Genomic DNA, 16,152 nt, shown 5'->3' with positions numbered 1-16,152 from the left:
GGGGGGGGGGGTGGGGGTAGAAATTTGACTTCAACATTATCTAATTGGAACATTTTTTGCCCAAATTTGCCTGTTTTATAGGTTTTCATATTTCTAAAAAAATGATTTTCACCACATGGACTCGAACCTTTAAATTCATACTGACTGTCTAGAAACCTTCTTTATTTTCCATTCATAAATATTAACAATTCACTGGGGAAAAAAGTAATTATATTTCCAGTACCCTGAAATATTATTTTGAAACTGTGGGGTGAGAATATTTTTTCAATGTTAAGTGTGATGTGTTATAAAGAGTTTGATAGATTTACAGACGTTTGGATACCTATGTCATTTTGGACAAAAGGGATTCCAAAGCATACCTTTCATTGCTTAAAAAAAATGAAAGTCATAAATTTTTGTACTCTGAATAATAATTGATTTCATATTTTAGTAATAAAGTGTTTTTTAACGCAAATGAACATTAATTATTGATGTCTGAAATCTGTAAATTATACTTAGAACAGAACAATGTTCCAGAAGATTGTATCCACTAAATTGGAGAATTAGTAGTAAGAGATACCATTCTTGCCCTGAAGCCAAAGAAATCAGAGCACTATACAATGTCAAGAGAGAAACATTAATTTCTTACAGTCTAAGGATGATCAAAGTTGCTGGAAATTCCCTTAGGACCTGAACCAAACCTAGTGTTTGTTCATGCATTTGTTTTCTATAAACTTTAATGGATGTAAAATATTGTCCCTGGAAGAAACAAGTTATAATGAATTTGTGTAGTATCTAAAGGGTTTCATACACCCACAAAATAGTGCCCTTTTTGGAATAAGCATTTTAGATGGGTATATTATAGTGCTTTGTCACAGGTTCTCTGAACTTCCATGGCTTCTTGTGGGATACATACTGGAAACCACTAGAGTTGAGGGACTTGGGTTAAATTTGCCAATTTCTGTTTTCTCTTTTGATATCCCTAACTGAATTTTTTCCAAGCCTGCTGTCATGAATTAAACAGTGCTTTTCCCCACAATGTTAGTAATCACTAATACACAGAGGCTGCAACTCGCATACTTCAAATTTCACTGCCACATGGTGTTAGCACCAGAATCTCAAAAGTGGTTTTAGCAGGAAGAGGATGAGAAGGGAGAGAGTATCCAGGAGTTTGTAAATGAACTCTCTTTAGTGTAGAATCATTCAGTCTGGCTCCATTTATAGGCTCAGGGAGCAAGGGCTGTCTGGTGGGAAGGACTGAGAGGCAGATCTGAAATGACAGCAGTGACACCAGAATTGCTGGATGACAAAGGCTAGCCTCCTAAAGATCTATGGGGAGCTCACACTAGGGCTGAAGCATACCTGCAGGAGGTCTAGATAAATGAACTCTAAGATGGATATAAAACTGATTGAAAAAACACATCTGAATTTACTTATCAATAATTTGTCATCAAACTATTGACACATTAATTAACAATATACCAATTAACTATGACACATAAGTGAAATCCCACAGGGTTTTGTCCTGGGCCTTGTACTAATCAATATTTTCATTAGTGCCTTTGATGGAGTAGAGAACATGCTGGGAATTGTTGCAGTAATGTGAAAGGTACTTTGGAGGCCAAGTTCAGAATTCAAATTTATCTTGGTAAATTGGCACAAAGGTCTGAAATCAACAAAATGAAACTCAATAATGACAAGTGCAAAGTGCTACACTTAGAAAAGAGAAATCAATTGCACAGATACAAAATGAAACGAAAACTTGGTGGAAGCATTTCTTCAGAGAAGGATATAGCTGTTATATTGGACTACAAAGTGACTGAGTGAACATGATGATATTGCAAAAAAGGAAATGTGATTGTTTTACTCTAATCCTTACTTTCCCTAAGTCTAGACATCCTGGTTAAATACAGTTGTTCAAAAAGCGTAAGGCAGAATCAATCTAAGTTATGTAGGGTAGATCAGTAGTGAATATCACATATGTTCACCCTTTGGCAGGGGGGAACATGCACACGCTGGCCAAGGCCCGCAGGTTGAGGGCACTTCTGCATGCTTCCCAGTGTCCACCCCTCCCCCTGGGCTCCCCGGGCTACCAGTGATGGCCAAGCACAGCCAAGTGCCTTGGCCACCCCTGATTGACTACTGCTCATGGGCAAGCATGCCCCCTTCACCTCCTCCCCACCCTAGTACTCCAGGACCCTGAAGCTGCAGACCCAGGTGCCCATGGCCTGGGTACCTACCAGCAGTAGCCAAGCCATGGGGATCCCAGGGTTGCTTCCATGCAGGCCCAGTCCCAATGTTCTGCCCCCTGTCACTCTGACCCACAAAAGGCGAGCCACCCACAGTAGCTCCTGCTCAGGGTATCCATGCAGGGGTCCAAGTAGTAAGGTGTCTGGCTCTGTCCACTGAGATATGGTGTGTGGGAACCACAGTCAGGTTCTGTGGGGATGTGCTCAAGCACAGCAGCATGGGGGCCCCTGGGTGGGTGGGTGTGTGGGAGCCAGGGTCAGGTTCTATGGGGCTGTACCCAAGCACAGACTCAGTGGCATTTTTAGACCTATGTGAACTAAACTGCAAACCAGTGTCATTTTTCTATAACTATATATATCAAGTGTGTGAATTAAGGGGAAGCTCAGGGGTGGAAGCCCCCCCCCCCCCCCCCGTAAGAGACAAGAGCTCCCTGTAAGATTTGAAAATCACAATCTGGGGGGTCTCCAATCCTATTGCTCCTTCACTTAGTTGGATTTGTTAATCAATGAATGAGTTTAATTTTTTTGCAGACCCCACTAAGTGTCAAAGTATAATTTGAACCCTGTTTGTAACTCTCAATAAATGGAAGAGTTTCTCATTGGAACCTGTTGTCCCACCACTAACCAGATCAGGATACTGGCTGGAAATTGAGGACAAAGAGCACACAAACAAGAGAGAAAAGAGGCCTATGAAAGTCAAGAAACATGGAGCCAGAGTGGGAAATGGCGTTTGAACATGGCTGTGCTGGCATCAATGAGCTAATCACTTCTTAGGATTCAATCTGCCAAAAGCAAGAAGATTTGCATTTTTTCCAAGCTCATAGATAGGGGAAGAAAAAATGGGTCTTAGCAGCTTCAGAAAAGCTCCTAGCTCACATCTGTTAGCAGTGATGATATCTCTTGGCCACTTGGAGAAAAACAAATTCAGTTTTATTTTACATAGGACAAAATACTTATTATTTATAATACTAATGAATGTGATTTAGAACATGATATTTACTAATGCCCCCTTTCTACATTATCAGGCCAGGTGTCAGCTATCCGTTTTTCAAAGTGTGCCTTGAGTTCTGGCATGAGCAAGAGTACTGGCTCTCTGTTTGTTAGTGCCCTGTTCAGTAGTGTGTTCAGTGCTTTCAGTGCCATCCACTATAATTTGGTGGTGGCCTGCTATGGAAAAATATCCCATACTTCCCTCATTGTAAAAGCATACTACCAACAAAGATATTGTAGCTGTTGTTATGCTTTTTACAAGCAAAGACCAATATCCTTGCCCATTTTTTAGTATTGAGCACAGTCCAGGAAGTAGGCTTGTGGCTAAGTTATGCTGTCACATAGCATATTACAAGGACTGTTGCTCAAGCGAGCCCTGCAATACTTTCTGCCCAGATGGTGAAAAAATTGAAGATTTCCACACAGATGTACCAGGCCTGGTTCCTATAATGCAGCTGTAATAATATCAAAGTCATGCTAAGGTATGTGATTCCCTTTTGTGGTTTCACATTCCTAGCTAATCTAGTGATCTGCCAGCATTAAAATACAAATGTGGCTGTAACACCAAAGTAATAGAGAGCATATAGGTAAAAAAGCAGTTCAACATCAGTAAGATGCAAAGCAGCAGAAGATAGTAGCTGCAAAGACTCTCAAGCCAGATGTACATTCTTTACTCATGTTTAAATCCATGTACGCCCCTTTCAAAGTGGTTTATAAATGTGGCTTTAACGAACCAGGTTTTCTGTGGGTGACATATTTTGTTGGACCAGCTGCATCATTGGGAGAGATTTAGACAAGCTTTCAAATGCAGTGGATCTTTCTTCAGCACGATTACTATCTGGCCAGATACTTTGCAATAGGAATTGTGTTGTGTTGGATGCAGGGCATTTTGCTTTTGCTTCTATTTTTTTTAAATTTAAAGTTAGTACAAAATAACACCCCGTGCAGAAAAGCCCCCAAGACTTTGTGACTTTGCCACCTTCTTCTGCTTCTAGAAAGGGAAATTTTTGACACATTAAATATAGAATAGAGTATGCTTAAAAAAACCTAATGTTAAACTCTAAAAGGTTTATTTTTTAATATTTAACTGCACAGTCATTTTCTTTGCTCCTTTGCTCATGGATTTTTCCTTTTGTCTCAGTTCTGCTCTTCCCACTTTGCTTTTTTTTTTGACAATTATTTCCATTTTCTGTTTTTCTGTGGAAAAATGTTAACTTGCTCCTAGCTTATCTTTAAAATAAAAAAAAGATTTATATTTGTATAATACTCTTTTTTTACAAAGCCTTACTTGGCATGAACATATGAGTAATTTGCCACAGGATAAAAGGAATTTACAGCATGTCGTCTTCCCATATAAATACTCCTATGATGGTGTAAGAGAAAGGTAAATTGTGATAGTTTAGCCCTCACTGAAAGAGGTAAGTTAATTTGGTGTGGTTTTCACTGACAATGGAGTGCACTCAGATGCACCCAGAGGGCATGTCCAGATGTGCATGGACATTTGGTTCCCTGGGGACAAGTAGCAGCGGTGCAGCTTACGCCACAGCTACTTGTCTCCAGGGAACGCCCAGGCCACGTGAGCTTTAGCACACTGCAAGTTGCCCTGCGGGCAGTAGGGGAATCTGAGGCCAGCACTGTGTTGGCCCCAGCAGCCTTACCTGGGGGCCTGGGGCCCTCCCGAGGCTGCAGCGATGGTAATCCTGCCTAGAGGAGCCTGGCCAGCAGCTGCAGCATGGCTCTGAGCAGCTCGGCTCCACTTTTTAGTAGTGTGTGCCGCCTGAGCATGCATTACTTATATCGAGGTGTCAAAAAAATCATGGAAAAAAACCTGGAGCAGTGCACGCTTGAGCAGTGCACCCTTGCAGTGCAGAGAACCCTGGACTGTGCAGTATGTGGCACTGCAAACATGTTTGCAGCACCACATAACACACGACCACACTCATGTGGACGTGCCCAGACAGTTTATTTCAGAATACTGGCATGCAGTAAAGCCCCACCATTTTTATCCCAAAGTACATTTTTTCATATATCTATCTTTTGTAATGTGTTCAGATGCTGCAGGAATGGGGATCATATAAGTACCATAGTCACATTAAGCTTCAGTTCCATTTTAATTATTCAGTACTAAAGAACAATAGAATTGGTTTACAATCTCCAAGCATTTAGAAAGGCAGATTTAGTTTTTAATCCCAACAAGTTCCCATATAGACGTATTACATGTGATATGCGTCACATCCTTTTCACCTAATAGTGGCCATTATTAGAAAGTGCAGAATAAACTTCATTTTCCTGTGCACTTCACAGCATTTCATGATGGGAGACAAATTCTCACTTTTATGGAGGAAATAGTTTCAAAATGCCATTCATCTGTTGAGGTGGTCAGAATTAAAACATCAAAATTGTAAAGGATCCCAATTTTGTCTTAATACATGACTTTAAAAAAGCTCTCAGTAAAACTCTTGTGTGTATTTCTTAACTTACATGCTGATATCTGTATTGGAAGTGCCACATGTCATATGAAACTGATGCCATAAACTCTGGCAACATGAAACCTCTGTAATCAGGTCATGGATGCTGGTTTTTTGACTGCTGTCTTATATGGAAGAGATCTTTCTGAACTAACTGAAGTGGTTCTACAGGGTTCTAACTAGAAAATGATTCTCTCTTATGGGATCAGGTATAATGGATCTCACTAAACATTTGGAACAGTCAGGACAACCTTATTCACTGGTCTTCTTAACTGGAGTTTAGGCTTAATGCCCCCTAGCACCTGGGTTCTCTGTGACAGTATCAGAGGGGTGGTCTCTAAAGAGGGGCGCGGGGGCAGGTTGACAGCACTGTTGATTGAGCTTATTTTCTGTATATCTTCCACCTCCAATGAAGAACCCTAAATTGCTCATTGTACTGTATCCAGTAAAGCAGATCCCTGCACGTTATTTTTAATATATGAAATTTTACTTGACCCCAAGAACACCCACCTGTAGCATCAAAGGATAATGTATAAAGGTGCCAAGATATTTCCATATGAGCTAAAAGATGCAATGAAGCTTTGTAATAAATTACAGTGCTGTTAAGTATCATAGAATATGTTGAGTACTTACATGAATATACTATGAGGATACCATGGTGAGCTATGTTTTTCTGAGACCAGATGAAAGTAATATCCTGCCTGTAGCAATTAGCTTGTTGTGTAGGGCTTCTGCAGTGTAGAAACTACTTGCTTTTAGAAATGAGGTACAGTAACAAAGATCTTATGGATAAAGTAAAAAGGAAGTGGGATTTATGAATAATGAACAATTACCTGCACTACATTATGCTGATGCAGAAGCAAAATAAATAAATTTAACATTGGCTTTTAGTAATAACAAAATCTAAGAAGTTTTTTAAATTAACTATCAAACATTTTTAATAGGCTTGCATGTCATAAGAAATTAGTTATTTACATTTTATAAAACAAAAACATATGTTTCTTAGGAAACAATAACCATCCTAAAAAAAACTTTACGTGGCTCTCCAGTCATGCAACCAAAATGCAGATTACTCTATATTTTCATGTTTTGGCCTCCACCCATGCACTTGCAAAATCACTTCAACAAATGCTTGTTCCTGCACTTGCCTGTGTGTGCTGCAATGCCCTCATAATATTCCAAACAGCACTTAAGCACACACTAGATCTTAATCCCATAATATTTAAGTGATTTCTGTCATGGGGAGAGACTCAAATATCCTGAAATGAAGCCTAAGATTTGTGCATATCCTTTAAATGGTTCAATACTCGTGCTTCAATATATATGGCTATTTAAAGCATGGCTACAGGGGTCAAGGAAATTAAAAAAATGCTTGCACCTGCAAAGAGTACATGTAAGTATATGCATGATTTTGCATCCAAACAGAGACCAGAACCAGTTGACAATCTAACTTGTTATGCATTGCAAGTTGCCTAGATAGGAAAAACAATTTTAGATAGAGTTTATAGCAAAAAATGGAGAATTTCTAAGGTAATATGTTAGGCTTCCTATATTTCCTATCAACAACTTTCCTATCAAAGTTGGAAAGATGGTAATAATAGCATGGCATTTGTTTCAAGGTTTAAGCACAACTGTGATAAGATTAAAATACTGTGCCAGAATGGTTTCTGAATGAATACAGTTTGGAGAAATAAATCAGTTTGTTTCTTCTCTTTTAGATGAGAAAGATACTCAGAATATATTGATATGCACACATGTCATGAAACAGTCATTTTTTGTCAAGTACATAATGAGAGTTTTATCCATAGGCACAGTGTAATCATGAAATGTCAAGGGACATGTTTTATCATTTTCAGACAAAGAAGGAATAATATTAGGTTTCCCTTTGGATTGTCATGATGAATATTTGTTATAATAAAATACCCATGTGACTTAATTTGTATTGGCAAGCTCATCAGCATACTAAAAGCAAGAATACCAGGGCCTAAAATTGCTATGAGTAATGATGACATGAAATAGCTAGTCGCATGTCACTTTAATAGCCTGAAATCATTATATTTCTAAGTAAAAGATCCTGTATCAAAAGTAAAGAGTGGTGATAACTGGAAAAAATGGTTTGAGCAGAAAGAGGATTTCTGGACTAAGAACTGGAAATCGAAGCTCCATTTTGACTGACCGAAGAAACTGATGTATACAGCTTTTCCAGGCTAGAGGAAAGAGTGGACAGAGAGGGGCACTACTTGAGGACATATGGTTCCAGTCATGCCACTTGGTCAATGGAGTAGTCTACCTATGTAGCAGATCAAAACATCAATATTAATAATTGGAGTAAAGATTTTATTCCCAATATTGGTTGCCTATCGTGTTCCAAAAGTAGTGAGTTTTTAGGCTCAGGAAGTTGTGGCTTGGAGTAAAGACCTACTAAACTGTGCAGGAATTTTTTGATATTGGAGGCTAGTGATCTGCTATAGGATCATTCTCATGTTTCAGAATTCTGTGGGAGAAATGATTTATAAAATCAAAACTTAAATCTAACTTTTCTTGTTTCAGCTGTGTTTTGTTACATTTCAGGGGGGAAAAGTTTAGCTGGTAGTTTGGCAGAAATTATGCAGTACTAGTTCAAAGCGTTGCAGTAATGAATGTGTTAACATGACATACCCAGCAGTCTTGAATTTGTCCTGTGTATAATCTCTCTACATACAAGAATATGAATGCACATGATTATATAAACTTATCTTGCTTTACAAAATGCTGGCATCTTCTTATACCAGTTATCTGCAGTTTTACCCTTTTCTCTCTTTCTCCTCACCTCCTTCTGTCAGCAAAATACCAGTGGCTTCAGTCTACAGAATAGGTAATTTCTATGCAGTGTATAGTTGATAAACTTTGGCTAGCATGAATTATTGATGGCATTTCAACTACAAACATAACACTTTATTTTAACCTGAGTGTGCAGTTTGAAATAATGAACTTTTTTTAAATACACGTACCCCCTGGCTATTAATAATCAGCAGAGACACTCATGTAACTTGCAGCTTACTTAACCTAGTTAAGGAAAAATAACTCAGAAAGTGCAAATATTCAACCTTTGCCTTTATTTACATACCACTGAAGTCAATGGATTTACCAGCAAAATTATCTCTGAACTGGAAACATGTCTGTTTTATGTAGATATATTTTTGTGTGACGTGGTATGGTGAGGAGTGTGAGTGTATAGGTGTACATGTACATTAACATTCCCCAAATAGCTGTGGTATGTGCCTCTAGTAGGGAACACCTTTTGTCCATCCTTGAGAGCTGCTGCTGTTTTTCTTTCCCCCTCTCGTATATGGTGATACAATATGTATAATCTTTCTGATAAGAATAAAAGTGTGAGTTGAAGGTCTGAGGGCACAGAGGTGTGAAACTGAGAGAGCAGATGGGTATAGCTTGGATGCGAGTAGGTGCCCAAGGGTTTAATCTCTAATATACAACCAGGAGTCCCAAGATCACAATAGAGAGAAGAAAGTAGGCACAGTAGGAGGCAAAATGAAGACAACTAAATTTGCAGATATGAGAACAGGCAGGAATGATGACAAAACAGAGAAAAAAGCACTGGAGATGGTGTTTGGGGGAAGAAGGGGAGGAGAGAATTATGGAAGAGAGAACATGTACTATAATAGTACGGGAGAAGAAAGGGAGGAAATAACTGAGAAAGATACTAAGTAGAGAAAATGGGTTAGGAAGTGAAAAAGCAGATATATACATAGAAAAGAGAGCAAAGACATGAGAAGCCTGGGCAAACACAGCTAGTGAGGTACTACATTGGTAACAAGCTGTCAGAGCAAAATGTAGAGAACAGTGAGATGCTTTTATGCTGATTTCTTACAAAAAAGGAGGAACTCCAAAGTCTTCAAAAGTTTGGCACTTTAACTGAGTTCAAGGATAAGACCTCATACAGCTACCATCTAATCAATTCATCCTTTTTCTCCATCTAATCAATTAATCCTTTTCCTTTAGTGAGAGGTTTGTGTACTTCTGACATTAAACATTTCTATCTCAACCAGTATCAGTGGGAAAGAGAGAAAATTTAAACTTTTTTTCTTCACTTTATAAGAGACAATGTCATGATGGCACCAGTAATAATTTCTGATGGAATATCAAATCCTGTGAATGAAAAAGATAGACCCACATATCTAAATTATTAATTTGGTTAAGACCCATGATAAAGTATATTCCTACGGGGGGAAAGCATGCTGTTATGGAAGAGCCATGTAAAATAATCTTAAATCAAACAAATTCAACAAATGCTGAGCAATATCAAGAATCTCTTTCCCATGGTCCCCATCTAGACTGAAGATGTAAAAGCTGATGGACATAGAAACCCAATCCTGACTTGATATTCCAGGATGATTTACTTCATTTTAAAACAAAAAACTGGTCATTAATCAAAACAGTATATATAGAGGGAGAAAAATGACTCAATTTATAAGCAGAAACATTCCAGCACTATTAACTAGATTTGGTTTTACTTATCAAAAGGAGGCCATATTCTTAATGTTATGGTTTGCATTGTGGCCTTGCTGTTTGGCATGGTTTAGTGACCGAGCATGGATTTTTACAGACTCCTAAATGAGCTAAGAGTTATGCTCGTAAGTTATTTGGGCACTCATAAAAATCCTACTCTAAAGCATGAGTTTGTGAGCAATTTAAATCTGAATCTTGTATCTGCCACTGGCTCTTTATATATATATATATCTTAAGCCTAAATAATTAAGGTGTGCTGATAACCATGGCTGATATTGCCAAAGTAAAGATTAATCACTATAGGTTTTAATTATGAAACCCTTTATTAGAAACTCACAAATAAAAGATGTTTATCAAGCCGCTTTGTCCATTTCTATTTGGTAAACATTGATTTTTCTTCCATATTCATGGAATCAATATACCTCTGGGAACACAGGTCCAGTTCTAATGTCCTTACTCATTATCAAATCTAATTGGCAACACTGGCTGTTAGAGACGTCCCCCCCACCCAGTCTCTAAGAACATACAGTGTGGCAGCTTTTCTCCCCTATGCCTCCCTCCTCTCATCACAGTTTTTTAAGGGTAAATGTTGGAATAGTGGGTTCATTCATAAGCCATTCTGTGGTTGTCTATGGTGTGGATTGTAGTGCAGCATAAAGATAAGCTATATTCAGGCTAGCTAGCTTGGGTAGCAGAAATGGTCCAGACACAGCAACAGACACAGCTCATTTGCCTTGCTTCCGGGGTAATTCACTTCCTTCAAAATAGTCTCAGGGGAAGTTGTGCTTGCTTTGTTTTCCCATGGTAACAGAGAGTCACTTAAATCAAGATGCCATCACAGCTGTATTGTATGCGCATAGTCGTTGCTTTGTATATAATCTCTCTAGGACTTGTCTTGGCATACACAAAACTCATTGAAAAACTGCAAATGGATTCTTTGGAAGCAGAGGGGAATGTATTTTTAGTACTCCAGTGTGCTAGTCAGGAATCTGTTAGACCTGTACATGAGCATTTTTGATGTTGAATGACCATGCTCCAGCATGTTTTAAAGAAGAATGTACTACACAATCGAGTGGCTTTGGTAACTCCAATTTCTAGATAGTTTACCATATATAAATATAAACATACCTGTCAGATAATTCAGCTTTAAACATAAATCTGTATGCAGCTTTCACCCTTCCTGGGTATATGTTGCATACAGCATATGGACCTGGATTGCTTTTCAAAGCTGCATCGCTTTGCAGAAAGGTCTCCTCTAATTAGAACTTACATTTCAAATCAAAGATGAACCAATTGACTCAAAAAACACTTGAAATTGGAAATAATAATTAATCACCTTTGTAGGAGTCTCTCTTTATCAGAAACAGCTGTCTTTCAAGACCACAGAATGTCTAAAGATTTTTGATTACTGAATAATTCTCTAACTATAAGGAGAAGCAAAGGTTATTCAACAGCATAGTCTTACCTAACAATGGAAAATCAGACAGGGAAATCTTGCTATAACCTTTGCTTAGTGGCTTGGAGGAAACCATTTCAAGTCAGATACTTCAATATAATACAACGTTTTATTTGGTGGTCTGTTAATAGTTCCGGAGAATGACTGTATCCATAATTTATACCTGCTATACAAATTGGTAGTGGCTGTAAGGCTGATAGTAAAGATTGCCCTAAGCAGGTCTGGAGATTGCCTGAAGCTAAAACCCTTAGGCAATATATGCAGATGAAAGGAATGTTTTTATCCTTAAGAATTTTTTTGATTGTTGCTGATGTATATAGTCACTGTATTTGATTATCCTTCTTGACTGTCCTCATATATTTGAATCTTTGAGGCTATTTTTTTAGAAAACCTGAAAGCTAACATCTCTCAGTTTCTTTAAGTGGAAGGAGGTAGTTCGTTTTTCCCCCTGGTTAATTGTAAGGGGGAGGCATAAGGTGGATGTTGAAGGAAACAGATTTGTGTGGTATGTTTATATTGATATTTAGGCTCAACTTTAAGACTGCCCTCAATCTCACCAATCCCACCTCTCTGTCTATAGATTATATCAGATAATCTGTACGAAGCCACTCACATTATGATTGTTATTTCTAAAGTAAAAACCATCTAGGAATTAGTTTGTGGATGGTTTGAGTCATCCTGGGCTTGACTTTACTAACTTATGGGCAATAAGTAAGGGTGAGATGGAGAAGTCAGCCAAAAATAAGTGAACAAAAAATTGTGGACTGGCATGAGGCAACCACGGAGTGATATCAACCTTGTAATGGGTGGTTTCGCAGTTTCAACCAGGATCCAAAATAAAGAGTTTGTGGGATGGATTTTTGATACATATGAGTTTCAAAGAACCTTAACATTGACCTAAACGGAAGGTTACCAGATGCCCACATATCTCTATCAGCATACATTTTTAACCCCATAGATTCCAATTATTATTCAAATTAATATTCCAATTATTATTATAATGAAAATTAAATCCACTGTTATACAATTTCATCTACAGAAATGTCTTGCATACCCCCAGGGGTACACATACTATAGTCTGGGAATTCTTGACCAAAACTATTAATGTAAAATTCTCTCTGTTGGTGAAATTCTGAATTTTAACTAGCATCAATCAAACTGTATGTACATGTTGAACATCACTGGTATCTGATGGCGTTTACTTCCCACTGTGGCAGCTGTTAACATTTATTAAGCTGTTAAGTTGTAATATTATGAATGCTTTAAATAAAATTGCGTGAATATACAGGCAAATACAATAAGAGGAAACTCACAAAAGCAGTGAATCTTAGAAATACGTATGTTTATCCTGATTTGCACAGGATATAAATTTACAACATCAAAGCTACAACACAAAGTAATATAAAACATTAGAACCATTTTTCCATTTTTCAATTTTAAAGCAAATTAGTGTATTTATATTTCAGCCCTTCAGCTTCTTCAATTACTGCTGTTTTCAGTGCTAATAAGGAAGATAGGAAAAAATGAGCTGCAAAGGCTAAGGAGCGTTTGTAAGGTTTTTAAATGACACCTTTTTGAAGATCTTTTTTCTTGCCAAGCTGAAGCAGAATAATTTTCTATGTGTGTGTCTGTATCTCCCAGCTTTGTCTTGAGTCACAATCCTGGTGTCCCCTGGGTTTGTGACAATCTCTTGTCTATTCTTTAGGGTCCACCAGCTGGGCCCTCTGTACCTGAACTCTGCACAAAGTGCCAGGGGTCCTTCCCCTCTTGGCACAGTCTGGAAATACCAGATCCTATTTCTGGCCACTGCTCTTGCCATGGCAAAGTGTGCTGTTAGCTGAAGTCCCTTAAAGAAGTATTTCATTTTGGTGCTGTTACTTAGATACCATATGTGTCCTATGTTGAATTCAACATCATAAATTTCCAAAACCACAGAAGCGGAAAGAAAACCGGGAGAGAATTGTCCCTGTGCATAATAGATTCCAGATATGTTGAGACAATTATATTAAGTACATAGTTGTAAAACAGTCTTTGCAGCTTCACATATAAGTTATTGAATTTACCTGTGACTCAGTTTGCTGAACCTACTGATGCACCCAACCCTGTTTGTTCTGTTATTTTTTGTTAATATTCTGGTACAATGGCTTATTTTGCATACATATGGGATATTTTTTACTGAAGTAAAATATTTAGGAGATTTTCTAAAGTATTTGGGCTTTTTATTGTTTAGACTCTGGTAAGTCCAAAGATAACTTAATTGTTCAGGCCTAATGGCATATGCAGCCTTCTGTCTTGAGCAACAGAATGTTCCTGGGTAGGTCTGATAGTACAGATCTTACTTGTATGGTATGCAACTCTCTCACAAGCCCTGCCTTCGTTTTGCCAGTACAGCTCTCACTCATGTGTAAGCTCTGCACACAGAGCTAATGCAAAATATGTAACCAATCTGCACTACAGAGAAATTATCTGCAGTGCAGATCAAAGAGAATTTTACTTTAGGATGCAAATTCAAAAATAATCCAGTTCAGCATTAACCAAATCTTCCATGGCTGTTCTGTAGTAACTGTGAAATGAGTTGATGGTCTCAATCCATTTCTAAGTAAAAGTGGCCTCATCAGTAAGTTACAACCCTGTCAACAATTTTGTATGACATTCTGGAAGGAGCAAACGAGCACGGGGATGGAATTACTATCTCAGACTCCTGGTCCCCTTTTTATAACTGCTATCCCTACAGCAAGGTTGAGAGGAAACTTGTAACTGCATTGCTTATGCTGTATATTTTCTATGCAAAAAGGAAGTTTCATCTGTCACTGTTTTCATTATGAAGCTCTTACTAAATATGTAATACACTATCCAAAATAAAAAGAGAGATAAATGACTGAAATGAAAATTATTTAAAAGTATTGTGTGCTTTTAAAGATAGAAAACTACTGAAAGAGACAATACCAGCTGATAAGCAAATATATACTTGTGCATCATATTTAGGATGGACAATAAGCAGAGAGCAGCAATGTTTGAGTTATAGCAGCATTTATGTTTTGAATATGTTTGAAGCTCCATGATTGTTTTTCCATGCATTAGGGACATGGATTTTATGCTTTGAGACTTTATGCCTAAAGAATTACCTTATGCAATAGTGCAAGGTAAATTACATTGTTTTCGCAGCAGAGTAGCTGTAGACTTTACCACCAATTCTTCAAGGAAAAACTTTGCGTTTTAGTGGTTCTTATTTTAAAAACTGAGGTCCCAGAATGGGACGTGTGTGTGTCTGCGTGTGTATAAAATAAGATCAGATTTTGCATATAAGTGAAGGGACTTTGTTAGATAGAATACATACTCTGCTGACCAAACTCCTGAGATGTACTGAACATTATTTCCTGAAGTTAGTTTCTAAGTGCTGAGTATATCTCAGGATGTGGCCCTTTGTGTTGCATACTTTTGATTATTTAAGGAAAACTCTGTTCTAATACAGACATACGCAAAGGGGGCAAATTAATTTTGCAAAGAGAACTTGAGTTCTGGTATGTCTCATCTTTTGACTGTGTGACTTTGTAATTCTGAAGTTCAGTTTGTATTATGTAGTATATATTTTAGCGAGAATGCAAGCAAACAGTTAAGTTTACTTTGGAGTTTCCTTTATAATTCCCCATTTTTAATACCTCTAAATATTCCAGTATTTCATTACATCTTTGGTTGAAGATTTCCAGCTGTGATCCTCTTGATGTTATTTAAGGAAAAGTTTGAGTAAAAATAGTTAGTCATCTTGAATGCATGTAATTTTAGGAGAAAAATATATTTCCTTTTTCTGTACAGATTCACACAGGTTTTTTTTAACAGTACCTTGGCTGAAGCAGCTGGTGGGAGAAGGCTAGCAATATGCAGGGAAATCTCTGTCATAACTTAGAAGTGGCTGATCTTTCTGGTGAAAATTGTTTATGTTTTGCTGTGGGGTATTTCTGATAATGTTATTTTCTATTTCAATAACAGTGTGAGGTATGATTTTTGTTTCTTAGCACTTTTAATCACAGCTGTTCGGGGCATTTTTTTTTCTATTCTATATTAGATAAAAACAAGATCATTTATGTTTTATGCCTGGGTGGCAGGGAAGAAGACAGGGTGTATACAGATGTTCGGGGAGGTTAGAGAGAGGTTAGATCACGTTAAAAATGGCCACCTGATCAAACTTAGTTTGCCCAGGTGCAGAACTTTAACATAGTTTCCTAGCTAGGTGTATCTAAATGTAAACTGTACAGAAGTTCCAGGAAGGGTGGATTAGTCTAAAATGGCTGACCCAATCTAAATTAATTAAAAACATCCAGGAATGTCTCCTTGCCAAAAAGGAGGCTTACTCCCAGTGGAAAGGAGGGGTCATCATTAAGGAGAACTATTCTACAGTTGCTCGGGGATGTAGGGGAATGGTTAGGAAGGCCAAGGCAGAGATGGAACAGGGGCTGGCTTCCCAGATTAAGGACAACAAGAAGTCCTTTTTTAAGTACATAGGGAG

Source organism: Gavialis gangeticus, unplaced genomic scaffold (genome assembly GCF_001723915.1).
Source record: "Gavialis gangeticus isolate Ggan-Ray unplaced genomic scaffold, GavGan_comp1, whole genome shotgun sequence".
In the NCBI taxonomy this organism is placed as follows: Eukaryota; Metazoa; Chordata; order Crocodylia; family Gavialidae; genus Gavialis; species Gavialis gangeticus.
This window is presented reverse-complemented; position numbering follows the sequence as displayed.